Raw genomic sequence first — 7,515 nt, forward strand, 5'->3', positions numbered from 1 at the left:
GGATAAAATTTTCGGAATGAAGTAGAAGTGATCTCAACCTAAATTACCATATCCCTCACATTCTGTAGTGATTTCTAATTTTTCAGGCATTTTCAGATACATTATCTCTTTATCTTCACAACCACTCTATCAAGTATATAGAAAAGAGACCAATATCCACATTTTGCAAACATAAAACCTGATTCAAGTTACCTACCTCAATCAAAATCACGCAGTGAGAAACTGACAGACATGGACCTTGGAATCAAATCCCTTGACTCTGCATTCTAGTACAGGGTTGTTGGGGTAAAACAGAACTCTTAGAGATTAAGTCTGTGAGAACTTATTTATACTACACTTGATCTTAGCCAAAAGGCTGAGAAGCGATTTGTGAGAACTTACTTATAGTTATTAAAAATCTTTGTAAATTTAAATAATGAGTTGTTAAACTTTTTTTTTTTTAATTTTTTATTTTTTATAAACATATATTTTTTATAAACATATATTTTTATCCCCAGGTCTGTGAATCACCAGGTTTACACACTTCACAGCACTCACCAAATCACATACCCTCCCCAATGTCCATAATCCCACCCCCTTCTCCCAAACCCCCTCCCCCCGGCAACCCTCAGTTTGTTTTGTGAGATTAAGAGTCACTTATGGTTTGTCTCCCTCCCAATCCCATCTTGTTTCATTTATTCTTCTACCCACTTAAGCCTCCATGTTGCATCACCACTTCCTCATATCAGGGAGATCATATGATAGTTGTCTTTCTCTGCTTGACTTGTTTCGCTAAGCATTTTTTATCACTTGACAAAAGTAAATGCCTTCTAGAAAAAAATGTACAAAAAGATACAGCTATTACCTAAATTAAAGAGATGACACTAAGTTATATTCTTAATGTATTTACCTTTTATAAATAAAAAAAATATTTCAAAATAAGAGTTCCAAATCAGGATGGCAATTCAGGAAGATTTTGAACTCCCCTTCTCCCATAGACACACGGAGTTTAGAGCTATGTATGGAATAATTTCCTCTCAAAAAAAACTAAAGGTCTGCTAACTGGTGACTACACATTGAACAAATAAGAAAACCACATTGAGAGCCTGGAACACAAGCTCACTATAAACTCTATCCCCAGTACAGTGATCCACAACTGGGAGAAAACTTTACCTGTGGAGCTTCTCCCCAAATAACAAATGGCACATCAGGCTTTTAGGACACAGAGACGTTTAGGACATGCACCTGAGACACAAGCCCCCAAAACATCTAACTTTGAAAACCAACAAGACCCATAAGATTGTAGAGACCTGGGAAACTGCTCTTACAAAGCCCAGTACTCAGATTCACTTACCACAGACCAAGCTCAGAGACAGCCAAAGGTGCCCAGATTTAGTGAAGGACACAATGAATTCTGTTATGCTGAAAAGAAATAAAAATAAATAAATAAATAAATAAATAAATTATATATATATATATATATATATATATATATATATATTAAAGTGAAAGACACTCAACACTCATATTAAAGTGTCAGCCTGAGAGTCAGGCATCTAACTTAACACACACAGCCAGGAGCCCACGAGAACACTCTCCAGGGACTGGAGGCACCATCTTCACACTCTCCCTTTGCCATTCTCTAGAGCACCAGTATCTCCCAGTATGGAACATTTACATGCATCTTGTCACCCAATTTTTATGGATGATGCCCAAGGGACAGCTCTTGACTACTAGCTCTGGAGGCCAAGGAAGCTTGCATTCTTGGTCTCATGGGACTGTAATAATTGGTGTCATGCAGGAAAAGTGCATACCCATGTCTGGTGCCCCAATTTTTGTGATTGCTGCCAGGCAACACCTCTATGTAGCCTGACTCTGGTGACCAGTGGGGCTTTTGTTCATGGGTCCCATAGGACTGTAACCAATGGATAGAGATCTTAAACAGCTAACACCCAGGAGCACTTTCTTTCTGTAAAGGAGGTCTATTAGCTAATTATCATGGCTATAGCATATTTTCTAATTAAACACACATCTAGGTGCTGACTGTAATCCTTCCAGAGACTTTGGAGGGAGGGCACTATCTTTTCCCTCTCCCTCTGCCACACCCAGAGCACCAGTATCTATGTGAGATTTACATCATAGCTAGTTCCCTTGGATTTTACATCTGATGCCCCAGTTTTGGAAGCTGCTGTCCAGGAGAAGTCCCTTGATCACCTGGCCCTAGTGGCCAAGAGGCCTTATACTGTGGGTCCTGTGGGTCCACAAGATGTCAGCAATTAGAGGTAGTTTTTGACAGCCAACCCAGGGCACTATGCAGACAGCAGAATGAGGTACAACCCCAGTCTTTCTGTGAAAGAGGTCTCATTGCTTGTCCTGGAGCTTTAGTGTAAAGGCTGACTTCAGGTTTCATACACATCTAGTAGATTACAGGGATTTCCTCAAGGAACATAGTTTGTGGACACCATTTTGACATTCTCTCTACCTTGTTCCAGTTTGCCAGTATCTCCCAGAAAGAAGTCTATATACTCATTTGGAGCTCCAATTTTTATGACTACAGATCAGAGGACAACACCTAATGCCCTGGCAAGCAGGCTGAGTGCTGAGATCCTCCTCTTAAGAATACTGACAGTCTTGGCATATCTTCAAATACTGGAGCTATTAAAAATATGATACTCTGCTTGGACAAGCACAAAGGTTTGGGATATGACAAAGAACTGGGAAAGGGTTGAGCATAAAATCTCACGTTATTCAAGAACTGGGAGAGGTGATTATTTCATCTGCTGTATCGAAACCAACACAGAAAGTCAAGCAAAGTGCAGAAACAGAAGAATATGCCCCAAATGAAAGAATAAGATAAAACTTCAGGAAATAAAACTTAATGAAAGAGAGATAAGTAATATAGCTGATAGAGTTCAATATAATGATCCTTACCAAACTGGGAAGAAGAATGGATAAACATGGAAGGTGAAACCTTCAACAAAGAGATGAAAAATATAATAAAGTACCAAACAGGAGTCACAGAGCTAAAGAATACAACTGAACTGAAAAAATACATTAGAAGGGTTCATTAGGAGACTAGTTGAAGCAGAAAAAAAGATTAGTCAACTCAAAGATATAAATTGTATGTTAGGCAACAAACATGTCTTAATTGATTGGGTGTAATTCACCAATCAGAGCAGCAAATAGGAAAAAAAAGAAGAAATAAAAGAAATGAAATAGCATAAGGGGTTTATGGGACATCAAATAGGTTAACGTTCACATTATACAGGTCCCAGAAGGAGAAGAGAGAAAGAGAAAGGGGCCAAAACCTTGAATAATGACTGAAAACTTCCTAACCTGAGGAAAGAAACAACATTCAGATCAAGAAGCCCAGAAAGTTTGCAAACAAGATGAGGCCAAGAGACATAACTAAAATGTCAAAAGTTAAAGATGAAGAAAGAATGCCAAAGCAGAAAAAAGAAAACAACTGTTATGTACAAGTGAATCCCCATAAAACTGCCAGCAAAATTTTCAGCAGAAACTTTGCAGGCCAGAAAAGAGTGGTACAAATGTATATTCAAAAAAATAGAACTCCCAACCAAGAATACTCTATCTGGCAAAGTTGTCATTTAAAATTGAAGGAAAAATGAAAGACAAGCAAAAGCTAAAATTCATGGTAACCACAAAGCAAAAACTTATAGCAAACACCCAAAAGATAAAGAGAAAGGAGTATAAGTATACCACTATAAAAAGTATCCAAAACACAAAGGAAAAAAAAAGACATGAACAGAGAGGAAGTACAAAAACAGCCAGTAAAAACAACCAATAAAATGGCAATGAGTATATGCCTATTGATAATTACTTTATTTTTTTTTAATTTTTTTATTTTTTTTATAAACATATAATGTATTATTAGCCCCAGGGGTACAGGTCTGTGAATCGCCAGGTTTACACACTTTACAGCACTCACTATAGCACATACCCTCCCCAATGTCCATACCCCCACCACCTTCTCCCAATCCCCCTCCCCACAGCAACCCTCAGTTTGTTTTGTGAGATTAAGATAATTATTTTAAATGTAAACGTACTAAGTTCTCCAAGAGACATAGAGTAACTGAATGGATTAAAAACAAAACAAACAAACAAACAAAAAAGACCCATCTATGTCCTGCCTACAAGAGACTCACCTTAGATGTATGGATACACACAGATATAAAGTGAAATAGTAAAAAAAGAAAGATATGCTAGGCAAATGGAAACCAAAAGAAAGCTAGAGTAGCAATACTTGTATCAGACAAAATAAACTTTAAAGACTAACAAAAGACCAAAAAATGGTGTTACATTATGATAAAGAGGTCAATCCAAAAAAAGGATACAACATTTATAAATATTTATGCACCCACCACAGGAGTACCTAATATATAAAGCAAATATTAACAGACCTAAAGGGAAAAATAGACAGTAATATAATAATATTAGGGGATATTAATACCCCATTTACATCAATGAAGTAGTCATCCAGATAGAAAATGAACTTAAAAAATCAGCCTTCAATGACACATTAGACCAGTTGGACTTAATAAATATATACAGAACAGTCCATCTAAATGGATGGCAGAATACACATTCTTCTTAAGTGCACATGTAAAATTCCAGGATAAATCATAGGCCACAAACAAGTCTTAATAAATTTTAAGAGTACTGAAATCATATCAAGGGTCTACTGAGTGGCTAGTTGGTTAAGCATCTCTCCTAATTTCACTTCAGATAATGATCTCAGTGTCTTGGGTTGAGGTGATGGGTTCTGTACTCAGCAGGGAGCCTGCCAGAGGAGTCCCTCTCCCCCTACCCTCTGCCTTTCCTACCCTGCTCTATCTTTCTCAAATAAAATTTTAAAAAGAAATCATTATCAAGCTTCTCAAACTCAATAGTATGAAATTAGAAATTAGTGGTGCCTGGGTGGTTCAGTCCTTAGGCGTCTGCCTTCCGCTAAAGTCATGATCCCAGTGTCCTGGGATCAAACCCCACATTGGGCTCCCTGCCCAGCAAAAGCCTACTTCTCCCTCTCACTCTGCCCCTGCGTGTATTCCCTCTCTTGCTGTGTCTCTCTCTGTCAAATAAATAAACTTTTTTTAAAAGAGTTTATTTATTTATTTGACAGACAGAGATCACAAGTTGGCAGAGAGGCAGGCAGAGGGAGAGAGGGAAGCCAGCTCCCCACTGAGCAGAGAGCCCAATGTGGGGCTCCATCTCAGGACCCTGAGATCATGACCTGAGCCAAAGGCAGAGGCTTTAACCCACTGAGCCACTCAGGCACCCCTAAATAAAATCTTTGAAACTGGAAATGAATTACATGAAAAAACTGGAAAATTCACAAATATGTGGATATTAAACAATATCCCACTGAACAAGCAATGGGTCAAAGAAACCAAGATAAATTTTAAAATACCTTGAGAAAAATGAGAGTGAAAATTTAACATACCTAAAATTTGTGGGATGCAGCAAAAGCAGTTCTAAGGGGCAAGTTCATAGCAATTATGCCTACCTCAAGAAACAAGAAAAATCTCAAGAAACTCAATTTTACAGCTCAAGGAAGCAGAAAAAGAAGAAATGAAGCCCAAAGTTAGAGAAGAAAGGAAATAATAAAGACTAGAGCAGAAATAAACAAAATAGAGATTAAAAAGACAATAAAAAGATCAGTAAAACTGAGAATGGGTTATTTAGAAAGATAAATGAAACTGGCATGACTCACAGGGGTGGGGAATAGAAAGGATTATAAACAAATATAAATATATGCTAACAAACTGAACAACCTAGAAGAAATGGATAAATTCCTAGAAACATACAACCTACCAAGACTGAGTCACGTTGAAATAGAAAACTTGAACAGAATCATTCTAGTAAGATTGACTTAGTGATCAAAAACTTTCCGAAAAACAAAAATCCAAGACAGATGGCTTCACTGATGAATTCTACCGAACAAAGAAGAATTAATAATAATCCTTCCTAAATTCTTCCCAAAAAAAAGAAGAGGAGGAAACTCTTCCAAAATTCATTTTCAGAAGTCAGCATACCAAAACCAAACAAGGTTACAAAAAGAAAAGAAAATTACATCCAAATATCCCTGATAAATAATAGATGCAACAATCCTCAACAAAATATTAGCAAACTGAATTCAGCAATATACTGAAAGGTTCACACAGCATTATCAAGTGGGATTTACTCCAAGGATTCACGGATAGTTCAACATCCACCAATCAGTCAATGTAATACACACTTTAAAAATGAAGAATAAAAATCATATGATGATGTCAATAGATGCAGAAAAAAGCATTTGGCAAAACTCAATTCTATTTACGATAAAAACTTGCAATAAATATGGAGGGAACATACTGCAACCTAATAAAAGCCACATATGATAAGCCTGAAGCTAATTTCACACTCAACAGTGAAAAGCTGAAAGTCTTTATTCTAAAATAAAGAAAAAGATGGTGATGTCCACTTTTATTCAACATAGGATTAGAAGTCCTACCCAGAGCAATTAGATAAGAAAAAGAAATAGGAAAGGGAGATATAAAACTGTCACTATTTGCAGATGACATGATTTTATAGAAAACAATAAGACTGCATCAGAAACTATTAGAACTAATAAATGAATTTAATAGTTTTAGGATACAAAATCAGTACACAAAAATCTTTTCTATTTCTATACATTAATAATGTACTATTAGAAAGAGAAATAAAGAAAATAATCTCATTTAAAATTACATCAAAAAGAGTAAAATTCCAGGTTTAAATATATGTTTATAAAAAATAAAAAATTAAATTTAAAAAAAAAAAGAGTAAAATTCCTAGGAAAAAATGAACTAAGAATATGAAAGACCTGTATACTGAAAACTGCAAGACATTAATGAAAGAAATTTAAAACACAAATACATAAAAATGTAGTCTGGGGTGCCTCGGTGGTGTAGTTAGTTAAGTGTCTGACTCTTGGTTTCACCTCAGGTCATGGTCTCACAGTCATGCAATCATGCCCCACATGGGGGTCCCCACTCAGCATGGAATATGTTTAAGAATCTCTCTCTCCCTCCCCTTCTGCCCCAAGCCCCACACTTGTGCACTCTCTCTCACTCTCTCTCAAATAAATAAATAAATCTAAAAAAAAAAAAGTCCATATGCCTGGATTGGAAGAATCAATATTGATAAAATGTCCACACTACTTAGAAATCTATGCAATTCCTACTGAAATACAATGGTATTTTCAACAAAGAAATAGAACAAATAATCCTAAGATTTATGTGGAACCTCAAGAAAAACCAAATAGCCAAAGCAATCTTAAGAAGAAAAAAGCTCCTGGCATCACACTCCCTGACTTCAAACTATATTACAAGGCTATGGTAATTAGAACAATATGGTATTGTGGTGCTTGGGTAGCTCAGTCAATTAAGCATCTGCCTTTGGCTCAGTTCATGATCCCAGGGTCCTAGGATCGAGCCCCACATCAGGCTGCCTCCTCAATGGGGAACCTGATTCTCCTTTCCCTCTGCCCTTCCCCCT

General features: G+C 36.6%; 1 pseudogene; it reads right to left on the reverse strand.

Annotated features, from left to right (window-relative positions):
• Positions 1 to 280: 280 nt before the first annotated feature.
• Positions 281 to 367, reverse strand: LOC131814247 (U2 spliceosomal RNA; annotated as a pseudogene).
• Between the last annotated feature and the right edge of the window lie 7,148 nt (positions 368 to 7,515).

This window comes from Mustela lutreola, chromosome 13, assembly GCF_030435805.1.
Source record: "Mustela lutreola isolate mMusLut2 chromosome 13, mMusLut2.pri, whole genome shotgun sequence".
Taxonomy (NCBI): Eukaryota; Metazoa; Chordata; class Mammalia; order Carnivora; family Mustelidae; genus Mustela; species Mustela lutreola.